This window comes from Herpailurus yagouaroundi, unplaced genomic scaffold, assembly GCF_014898765.1.
Source record: "Herpailurus yagouaroundi ecotype Mexico unplaced genomic scaffold, PumYag 203, whole genome shotgun sequence".
Lineage (NCBI taxonomy): Eukaryota > Metazoa > Chordata > Mammalia > Carnivora > Felidae > Herpailurus > Herpailurus yagouaroundi.
Genome location: NW_024412434.1, coordinates 4916927 through 4929221, shown reverse-complemented (window position 1 = coordinate 4929221; position 12295 = coordinate 4916927). Strand labels below are relative to the sequence as shown.

The 12295-nt window shown below is 35.2% G+C and overlaps 1 pseudogene; it reads left to right on the top strand.

The window, feature by feature from the left end:
• The first annotated feature begins 8570 nt into the window (after window positions 1–8570).
• On the top strand, window positions 8571–9197 carry LOC121014551 (transcription factor BTF3-like; annotated as a pseudogene).
• Window positions 9198–12295: the final 3098 nt, after the last annotated feature.

Here is a 12295-nt window from a genome sequence, read left to right as displayed (position 1 = left end):
GTGGGCTCTGTGCTGAAAGGCAGCAGACAGCCCTATGTGAGTCTCAAACCCACAAACCTGCAGATCATGACCTGAGTCGAAGTCAGACGCTCAACTGACTGAGCCACCGGGTGCCCATCTTTTTTTTTTTTTTTTTTTAACAGTCACTATCCTAATGTATATAAAGTGGTATTTCATTGTGGTTCTGATTTGTATTTCTCTAATGATCAGTGATGTTGAGCATCTTTTCATATGCTTGTGGCTATTTGTATAACTTCTTTGGAGAAACATCTATTCATTTCCTGTTGTTTTTTTTTATTGAATTAGTTGTTTTTTGTTGTTGATATAGGAGTACTGTATATATTCTTGATATTAATCCCTTATCAGATATATGATTTGGAAATATTTTTCCCATTCTATAGACTGCCTTTTCACTCTGTTGACGGCATCCTTTGGTGCATAGAAGATTTTGATTTTGATGTAGTCCAATATACTTTAACTTTTGTTGCCTGTGCTTTTGGTGTCATATTCAAGAAATCACTGCTAAATCCATTGTCATCAAGGTTTCCCTCTGTGTTTCCTTTTAGAGTTTTATAGTTTTAGGTCTTATTTGTAGGTCTTTAATCCTTTTGAGTTAATGTTTGTATATGGTGCAAGGTCCCAACACCACTTACTGAAAAGACTATTCGTTCCCCATTGAATGGTTTTGGCACTCTTGTCAAAGATCATTTGGCCATATAAGTGAGGGTTTATTTCTGGGTACTCTATTCTGTTCCATTGGTCTATATGTCTGTCTTTATGCTAGCATGACAGTTTTGATTACTGTAGCTTTGTGGTAACTTTTGAAATCCGGAAGTGTGAGATTTCCAATTTTGTTCTTTTTCAAGATTGTTTTGGCTACTCAGGGTCCCTTGAGATTCCATATGAATTTCAGAATGGAATGCAAAAATTGCCATTTGGAGTTTGATAAGGATTGCACTGATTCTGTAGATCACCTTGGATTGAACAATAACAGTATTAACAATATTAGGCCTTCCAATCCATGAACACAGGCTATTCTTCCATTTATTGGTGTCCTCTTAATTTCTTTCAGCAATGTTTGTAGTTCTCAGTGTATTTATCTTTCACCTCCTTGGTTAAGTTTATTCCTAAGTATTTTATTCTTTTTTCTTTTGATATTTATTTATATTGGAGAGAGAGCAGAGAGAGATGGAGACAGAATCCAAAGCAGGCTCCAAGCTGTCAGCACAGAGACTGACATGGGCTCGAACTCATGAACTGTGAGATCATGACCTGAGCCAAAGTCAGACGCTTAACCAACTGAGCCACCCAGGTGCCCTAGTATTTTATTCTTTTTGATGCTATCAAAAAGATGGACGTGTTTTTAAAAATTTGCTTTTCAGATTGTTCATTGTTGGTATATAGAAATACTACTTATATTTTTGTGTTGATTTTGTATCCTGCAACTTTGCTGAATTTGTTTATTAGTTCTCACAATTTTTTTTAGGAATCTGTAGCGTTATCCACATAAAAAGTCATGCCATCTGTGAGCAGTGATAATTTTCCTATTTATTTTCCAATTTGCATACCTTTTATTTCTTTTCTTCAATTAAATTTTTTTTTAATGTTTACTTTTGACAGAGAGAGCACACAAGCAGGGGAGGGGCAGAGGGAGAGGGAGACAGAATTTGAAGCAGGCTCCGCCCTGTCAATGCAAAGCCCTACATGGGTTCAAACCCACCAACTGGGAGATTATGACCTGAGCCAAAGTCGGCCACTTAATGAACTGAGACACCCAGGCACCCTGAGATAGTTTTCTTCTATTCTTGGTTCGTTGAATGTTTTTATCATGAGAAAGTAAGATGATGTGTTTTTTTTTTCCCCATCATTCTGTTAATGTGGTATATTATATTGATTGATTTTTATATGTTGAACCATCATTGCATTTCAGGAATAAACCTCACTTGGTCATGGTATATGATCCTTTTAATGTGCTATTGAATTCTGTTGAATGTTGCTTAAAATTTTGTATTAATATTCATCAGGGATATTGCTCTATACTTTTCTTGTATTATCTTTGTTATTATATAATTTAATAATCTGTAAGCTTATATAATTTACTTTTTAATAATAACTGTTTAACAACCAGGTCATAAAATTTCTAAAAATTTAACAATTGATTCTCATGAGCCAATGTAAACCGGTTCTAACACATTACTGGCTAGACATTTGTGTTTCTTTTCCTTTTGCAATTTGGGGCACAGTGAATTGAGAGACTCACTTAATTTCTCATAATAATAGGAAGAGCAAGAAATAAAGAGTACATCTATATGTCAACTTATTTAGCAAACAAATAAAAATCCAGAACAAGTATTGAGTTATAAATTGTTTTCCCAGTCCCTATCTGACTGCGTCATCTTGACAACATAACACTCAATTATTTTCAGAGGAAGGCACTATAGAATTTCTCTGTCTCTCTGTCTCTCTGTCTTTTTTAATATTGGCCTGAGTGAATACTGTACTTGCATGATCTCATTTAATTCTCCCAACAAGTAGCTACTATTATTTCCCTCGTTTTAGAGATAAAGACACTGAAGTTTAGCTAGATTAAGTAACTCACACAAAGTCACACAACTAATTAGTGGTACAGACAGGATTTGAACTAGAACTGCCTGGGTTTCAGTTGTCATCTGATCCTACATTGGCACATGGTAGTTTATAAATTGCCCCATTGGATCGTGGGCTGTTGATATATAAATGTGTTCCTTGTCTTCTAATACAGAGTCTTTATAGCTCTGGCTCTATGTAAGTTCTATCCACACCCTCTTACAAGCCTAAGATAAATTTCAGCCACTTTACAAGGTCACACCTGGACCATGGGAAATATGTAAGTGTCTCAGGCGTTAGTCACTTTGATGTGCCACATAGTCACTTTTGGGGTGGTTCTTACTTGGTCATAATGTAGATTTCTTCAAATACGTTACTGCAATTGATTGGCCAAAATGTTATTAAAAGATTTTTTTTTTTTATTGATCTTTGTTTTTTGTATTGTACTGTAGTTTTTTTTTGTTTTTTTTTTTTTCTTTTAATTTATTTCTTAGGGAGGGAGCTTTGGTAATTTGTGTCTTTTAAGGAATTTTTCCACTTCACCTAAGTTGTCAAATTTATTGGCATATAATTTTTAGTAGTTTCTTATCATTTTAATTTCAGTAGAATCTATACTGATGTTTCCTCTTATACTCCTCATACTGCATACTTCTTTCTCTTTATCCTAATTAGTCTGTCTAGAGATTTATCAATCTTATTGAGTTACTCACAGAATCAGCTTTTGGTATCATTTATTTTCTGTATTGTTTTACTTTTTAAAAATTTCTTGGGGTGTCTGGGTGGCTCAATTGGTTAAGCGTCCAACTTCATCTCCAGTCATGATCTTGTGGTCTGTGAGTTTGAGCCCTGCCTCAGGCTGTGTGCTGACAGCTCAGAGCCTGGAGCCTACTTCGGATTCTGTGTCTCCCTCTCTCTCTACCCCTCCCTCCCTCTCAAAAATAAATAAAAACATAAAAAAATAAAATAAAATTAAGTTAAAAATGTCTTTGATTTCTATTCTGGTCTTCATTATTTCCTTTCTTCTGTCTGCTTCAGATTTAATTTGCACTTCTTATTCTAGTTTCCTATACAGGTAGAAGTTTAGGTCATTGATTGATTTCTTCTTTTTTGCTATAAATTTTCCTCTCAGTACTGTTTTAACTATATCTCACAGCTTTTGATATTTGTACTTCCATTTTCCTTTATTTCAAAATGTCCTAATTCTTCTGATTTCTGTTTTGATGCATATGATATTTACAAGTTTTTTCTTTAGTTTCCAAATACTTACGGGTTTTCTATCTCTGTTAATAATCCTAATTTAATTCCATTGTGGTTTAGTGAAAACACTTTGCATGATTTAACTCCTTTTAAATTTATTGCAACTTGTTTTATGGTGTGGTATGTTTTATGGTATGGTATGGTATGGTATAGCTTGATGAATGTTTCATGTGCATTTGAAGCAAATGTGTAATTACCATTGTAGGATAAAGTGATCTATAAATGTCAGGTCAAATTGGTTGATAATGTTTTCCAAGTTCTCACTGATTCTCTGCCTACTTATACTATCAACTATTGAAAGGTGGTATCAAAATCTCTAATTGTAATTATATATTTGCCTGTTTCTCCTTTTAATTCTATTACTTGCGTTTCATGTATTTTGGATTTCTCTAATTAGACTGCATAAATGTTTGGAATTATTATGCTTTGATAAATCAATTATTTTATCAGTATGACCTTTTTAAATCTCTGGCCATATTCTTTATTCTGAAATTTACTTTGTCTAATATTAATACAGCTACTCTAGATTTTTTGTTGATTATGGCTTATTTTTCTCCATCTTTTTACTTATATCCTGTTTGTGTCTTTAGATTTATGGTGAGTTTCTTGTAGGCAATGTATAGATGGATTTTTCTTTTTTATACAGTTGAACAATCTTTGCCTTTCAAATGGGTTGTTTATATTGTTAGCAGTTAATATTATTGACGGGGTTGGGTTTAAAACTATCATTTGCTTTCTATTTACTCTGTCCTGTTTCCTTTTTATTTTTCTACTTTCTTTTGGATAAATAGAATATTGTTTATGATTTTACTTTATCTTTTTTCCTGGCTGATGGCTGTAATTCTGTTTTGTAATTTTAGTGATTACTTTAGGACTTTTAGTGTACATTTTTAACTTATCATAGGCTACCTTCAAGTGATATTATACCACTTCAAATATAGCATAAGACCCTTCAGTCTTGTCTTTCTCATGAGCTTTGTGCTGTTGTCATAAGTTTTCTTTCCCTTTATGTTATAGTGCTATAATACACTTGTTATTTTTGCTTCAAAAAGTCAATTATCTTTTAAAAAGACTTTAAAAATAAGGAAAAGGGATTTTTATATATATATACATATTTACCATTTCTGATGTTCTTTGTATATGTCTAGATTTCTGGTATTTTCATCTGCTTCAAGGACTTCCTTTAATACTTCTGATAGTGAATATGTACTTGTGATGAAGTCTGTCAGCTTTTGTATATCTGAAAAAAAATTTCACCTTCCCTTTTGAAAGATAATTTTGCTAAATATAGAATTCTAGGTTGATAGTTTTTTTGTTGTTGCTGTTGCTCAATAAAGACATTGCTCCACTGTCTTTTGCATGTTCTTCCAGTGAATATTTGCTGTCATTCTTAGCAATTTTTTAATGATATACTTTGGTGAATTTTCTTTCCTTTTTTTTTTTTTTTTTTTTTTTGTCTTTGTGGCTTGTTGATTTTCTTGTCTGTGAATTGTTTTAATCACATTTGTAAAACTTTTGGTCATTATTTAAGTACACCCCCCACTCTTTCTTGTCTTTCTTATACTTTAATTGCATATATATTAGGAATTGTGCCATAGTTGACTGATTGTTTTTCTCAATCTTTTCTTTCCCCATGTCTTATTTTGGATTGCTTCTATTGTCATGATTTCAGTTTCACTAATCTTTCTTCAACAGTATCTAATCTCTTAACTTCATCTAGACATTGATTTTTCACATCTTGAAGTTCTATTTGAGTCTTTTAGTATTTCCAATGTCTGCATTTATTATGTACAAGTTTTCCTGTAAATTCTTGAATGTATAAAATATAGTTATAGATTTTACATTTTTGCCTACTAATTCTTTCATCCATGCCATTTAGAACTCTTCCACTTGAAGGGCGCCTGGGTGGCTCAGTCAGTTAAGTGTCCGACTTCGGCTCAGGTCATGATCTCATGGTTTGTGGGTTCAAGCCCTGTGGGCTCTCTGCTGACAGCTCAGAGCCTGGAGCCTGCTTCGGATTGTGTGTTTAATTCTCTTTCTGCCCCTCCCCCATTTGTGCTCTGTATCTCAAAAATAAATAAATGTAAAAAAAAAAAATAAGAACGCTTCCACTTGATTAATTTTTCTCATGATTGGGTTGTATTTTCCTGCTTTGTTGCGTGCCAGATAATTTTGAATTGGATGCCAGAAACTGTGAGTTTTACTTTTTGTATTAATTCTTGAGCTTTGTTCTGAGAAGTACTTAAATTACTTGGAAATGATTTGATTCTTTTGAAGTTAGCTATTATGCTTTATTAGGCAGATCCAGAGCAGCCTTAGTCTAATTTTGCCCTACTATTGAGGCAATATGCTTCTGAGTACTCTACCTGATGCCTCATGAATTCTAAGTGCTTCCACTCTGTGTCTAGTAAGTATAAAAACTGCTTGCAACCCTAAGCTTTGAGAATTATTGCCTCTAAATCTTTCTGGTGGCTTTTCCTCATCTTTGTGCTGTTTCTTTACACATATGCATTAAGTTTACAACTGAATAATCAAAGAGGACCCCTGCAAATCTCTGGAGTCCTCTTTCTTTTCAGAACTCTGTGGTACTTGTTCTGTGAACTCTCGCCCTTAACCTCTGCAACTCCCAGCTTCACTTCCTCAACTCTGTGAGACTGCTAGGCTCTGAGTTCCTCTGCCCTGCACTGCACCCTCAGAACTCACCTCATTTGTTTCCTCTCTCTTATGGCTATCTTCTGTTGCCTATGTCTAATACCTAAAAATTACTGTTTTATGTACTTTGTTCAGTTTTGTGTTTTAGGTGAGAGAGTGAATCTGATCCTTGTTACTTCATCTTGGCCACAATTAGAAGTTCACATTCAGAGTTTTTAAACACAATTTAAATAATATAACAGTTTTATTTAGAAATACAGATTTTATAATGTGTATTGGAACAAAGTTCATATAATGTTCCTGCTGAATAATTGAATTTTTATACAAATTAATCGGTTTACCACCAGCTTTGCCTTCACTCTAATATTACCATGACCTAAGAATACTCATTTGTACACGATTAAGATCTTTTTTCTTCTAATTTTAAACTCTCTGAATGTCCTACATTGGTTTTATAGATCAAGTACTTTATTATTTCCACAAAATTTTTAAGACTACACAAACATAAGATTGGATTTTACTAAATGAGATTTAATAATTATATCTTCTTTATTTTTTGCCTTTCACAAATTCAGCCACAAAATTCATAATAACCTATTAGGATGTCATTTATGCCTTATACATCAAATTTCTTGGAATGGCCAACAAGTAACACAAAGATTTGCTGCTTTACTTTAGAAAAGGGTGGATCATTTTAAGAATTTCTTCCACGTTCTAATCTGATGAGGAAAGAGGGAGTATTTCTTCCTAGAAGTGAAGCCTCTTTGGTTTTTATAACTTTTAGCTTTGAAAGTACAATCTTCTACATATAGTATTATTTATCCACAAATGTAATACTTTGCTTTGTCCTCACTAAAGATAGACTGTTACTTAAAAATATGGCCTTTAACTTTGTAGCAACGTGGATGGAACTGAGAGTGTGATGCTAAGTGAAATAAGCCATACAGAGAAAGGCAGATACCATATGTTTTCACTCTTATGTGGATCCTGAGAAACTTAACAGAAACCCATGGGGGAGGGGAAGGAAAAAAAAAAAGAAAAAAAAAGAGGTTAGAGTGGGAGTGGGAGAGAGAGCCAAAGTATAAGAGACTCTTAAAAACTGAGAACAAACTGAGGGTTGATGGGGGGTGGGAGGGAGGGGAGGGTGGGTGATGGGTATTGAGGAGGGCACCTTTTGGGATGAACACTGGGTGTTGTATGGAAACCAATTTGACAATAAATTTCATATATTGAAAAAAAATATGGCCTTTAATTACATATGTGGACTCAGGAATTAAAATGATTTGGAGTTAATTTCACTTGAGATAGATAGGTTGCTTTCTCATCTGTAAATTGTGGAGTGGGGGTTTGAGAGTGTGCTATTTACACAAGACCACATAGTTAAAAGCAGCAGAACCTGTACAGCCATACCCAGTGGCCTTGGTTATGAGGATTGCGTGAGATAATGTGAAGTGCTTAGAGCAGTGCTGGCACTTGGTAAGTGTTCAATAACTGTTCGGAATTCACCCCAAGGACATTAAATATAGTGAGGTTTGAGTTTTCGAAAGAATGCTCTGGCAACAGAATGAGATGGGCAAAGGTTAGGAATTAAGACTGGAAGCAGGGAGAGCAGTTAGGGAACCACAGCAGTAGTTCAGAAGAGATTATGGTGGTCTGAACACATGTGGCAGTGATGCAGATGGAGAGAAGTATACCAATTCAATACATAGAGGAATTTTTATTTCTTTATTTTTAATTTTTTAAGTTTATTTATTTGAGAGAGACAGAGAGAGCGAGCAAGGGAGGGGCAGAGAGGGAGTGAGACAGAATCCCAAGCAGGCTCCGTTCTGTCAGCACAGAGCCTGATGAGGGGCTTGAACCCACGAACTGTGAGATCATGATCTGAGCCGAAATCAAGAGTGGGATGCTTAACCGACTGAGCCACCCAGGTGCCTCACAGAGGAATTAAAAAAAAATCATTTTTGCCTTATGAATGTGGGAGGTTAGGTAGGAGGGGAAAAAATGAGCATGATTCAGGTTTCTTGCTCAGTGAGATGGGTAAATAGTGGTGTCCTTTATTTAGAGAACACTAGAGCTGCCATCTTGTGTCCCCGCCGTGTGTGCACCTAATCTCAGATGGTCCACCCGAGACCCCCTGAGCGCCAACCCTAGTCCCGGGCGCGGCCCCATTTCCTCTCCAACAAGATGAAAGCAACTATCATGAACCAGGAGAAACTCGTCAAACTGCAAGCACAAGTGCGCATTGTGGGAAAGGAACTGCTCGCCGAAAAAAGGTGGTTCATCGAACAGCTATAGCAGATGACAAAAAACTTCAGTTCTCCTTAAAGAAGTTAGGGGTAAACAATATCTCTGGTATTGAAGAAGTGAATATGTTCACAAACCAAGGAACAGTGATCCACTTTAACAACCGTAAAGTTCAGGCATCCCTGGCAGCGAACCCTTTCACCATTACAGGCCATGCTGAGAGGAAGCATCTGACAGAAATGCTACTCAGTATCTTAAACCAACTTGGTGCAGACAGTCTGACTAGTTTAAGAAGGCTGGCTGAAGTTCTGCCCAAACAATCTGTGGCTGGAAAGGTACCACTTGCTACCGGAGAGGAGGATGATGATAAAGTTCCAGATTTTGTGGAGAATTTTGATGAAGCTTCCAAGAAGGAAGCAAACAGAATTGAATCAACTTCTGAAGAAGACAAAGCTTGAAGAAGTTACTGGGAGCTGCTATTTTATATTATGACTGCTTTTTAAAAATTTTGTTCACGGATCTGATAAAATCTAGATCTCTAATATTTTTAAGGCCCAGCCCCTTGGACACTGCAGCTCTTTTCAGTTTTTGCTTATACACAATTCATTCTTTGCAGCTAATTAAGCTGAAGAAGTCTGGGAATCAGTTTGAAACAACATTAAAAAAAAAAGAACACTAGAGAAGAACCAAATTGCACATGTGGCTTCTTTATGGGGTGAAGGGGAAGAGAAAAGATGACCTTAATGTGGAACAAATTGAGTTTGAAATGTGTTACTTACATCCAAGTGGAAACGATCACACTACATATATATGGAACATCACTGTCTAATAAGAACTATCTGCAGTGATATAAATGTCCTAGATTAGTTCTATCAAATATGGTGGCTACTATGCCAAATGGCTTTTGAAGATTATTAAAATGGCTAGTCTAAGGAGCTGAATCTTTAATTTTAATTTTAATTAATTTACATTTAAGTTGTCATGTGGTTGGTAGTTAGCATATTGAACTGCAGAGGCTTAGAGTTTAGAGTCAAGAGCTCAAGTGATAAATAATAAAATCTGATGAGTAAAATCATATTAGTCTAAGGGAAATTAGAGATGGTTTTATGCTGACTATCTTGCAATAAAGATTTATATTAGAGAATTCCTAGTTTGACCATAACAGCATATCAACTTTATTGCATACATTAAACCTGTTGTGAACTTTTTAGCTGATTTCTAAGCCCAGTCAATACCTTAAATCACTCACTGTAAACTTAAGTAGTTCTTCCTCTAATCATAAATATTTCCCCAGAATCAGATGTGTGTGTGGGTGGGTGAGGTAGGGAGGCTCTCTTGTTTTTAGAATTTCAAAATTTGGTGAACAAAATCAGTGTTCACTCTCTGTATATCCCTTACAAGACTTTGGTCATAGCTTGTTTCATCTTTCCAGACTAGAGACCAAATGTTTTTAGTCTATTCACAATTCTCTTATATCCATGATCATTCTGGTTGCTTTTTCTGTAAACTTAAGAATTTTTTTCTTGAGGTAGACAAATCAGAATTAAAACAATGAATTCTAGCTACTTACACCAATGGCTTGTTACAAGGGTAATTAAAACAATAAATTCTAGCTACTTACAACAATGGCTTGTTACAAGGGTAAACTTTGTTTTGCTTTTTTACTACCCTTTGGCTGGATATCTGGAGCCACAGAAGTATCATGGTATAGTGGGTTGACTAGTGGCCTCAAATGTATGTCCAAGTCCTAATTCCCAGAACCTGTGAATATTACCTTATATGGCAAAAGATGTGATTAGATTGAGGGTCTTGAAGGGTTTATCCGGGATTATATGGGTGGGCTCTAGAAGCAACTGCATGTGTACAATAAAACGAAGACAGAGGGAGTTTTCAGACACACTGAGAGAAGGCAATGTGAACACAGAGATGGACAGAGTTTGGACTGCTGCCACCATGCACCAAGGAATGCCAGCCAGGCAGCCATCAGAAGCTGGATGGCACGAGAAATGGATTCTCCCCGAAGAGCATCCAAAGGCAGAGCCCTGCTCACAGCTTGATTTCAGCTCAGCAAAAACTTACTCTGGACTTCTGGCCTTCAGAATTATGGGAGAATAAATTTCTGTTGTTTTAAGGCCATCATTTGGTAATTTATTATTGCAGCCACAGGTAACTAATACAGGTGGTCAGAAATGAAGTCTTCAGTAGAGACTAATGCTCTGTAATACTAATAGTCCTACATACTAACCCATTTTTGTTTCATAGGACTACAAAAGTAGGGCAGATTATTCTCTAAGACTGGATTCTTTCGAAATGCATGGTTATACATTTGCCTATGTGAAACTCTTGTGTGTGTGTGTGTGTGCCTAATTTGTTCAGAATATACTCTCGTGAAAAAATAAGAAATTGTCATTTGGTTCTTCCAATGATGTTTTCCACAGGTAATTTTCAAAGCTAGATAAATGTTGTATTTTTAAAAATCTCAAGATGACTCCTTAGACATTTTTATTTAATATTGATTTTAATACCATGTTTAATTTTGCCTAGCCTTTTATTCAATGTATACCCTATGAGAATGTCATTGCTGTGTCACCAACCATAATGCCTGGCACAGTTAATAAATACTTGTTGAATCAATGTGCTATTTGTGTATATCTCTATTGCTGCTTTTTTCAAACTTTTTAAAAACAGCAGAATCATTTTATTTAAAGAATTTATATTTTATAAAGAACATCAATATATAAAATAGATACAAGTAGATCTGCTCTTAGTGAGGAGTGTGAAATCCTGTTTACCTGTCTGTAACATATGATACATTAATATTATAAGATACTACACATTGTTACAATATTCACAAAACTCCTAAATTTGGAGTCCAGAAGACACTATTTACATAGTCCTTTTCAAGAAACAAAACTTGTATCTAGGGCAAAAAGTCAGTTTGGGGCGTTTTTTGGGCTTCTGCTCCTGAAACTTCAAGACCAAAGTAGAACAATACCAGGGTAACAGAATCAGCAGCACCAATTTCTTTAAGAGCACAACAAGAACAGAGGTTACTAAGAAATTATGTTAGAAATGTTTGTTTCCAGGCTTATTCACGAAGTAGGGGGAAGCAAATAGCAACAGCTTTGGAATTTGGCAGATGAGTTCAAATCCTGGACTGCCACTCACTGTATAACTTTGAAGTAATCTCACCTATAAAAGTGATAATCCTAGTATCTGTATAAAAGGATTATTCTAAGGAATAAATGAGATAATTAGTATGCATAAGATACTACATTGTAAATAATGATAGCTAGCTACACTAGCTGTCAAAGTTCCCTTGATGACCTATTTCTCTAAGACCTTCATGTTTAAATTGTTTTTCTGTATTGTCCTTCACTTTCGGCTATTATAACCTTGGTAATGCAGTATATGGAAGACAGCAAGAAATTTAGAGGCTGATGACTCCATTTTGAATGAACTCCCTTATTTTAAAATGTGAATGATACAAATTAGTATTTTCTCTGAATCTCAGAGTTGGTATGCTTAAAATGAGGGAATGAGTAAGTACCACATG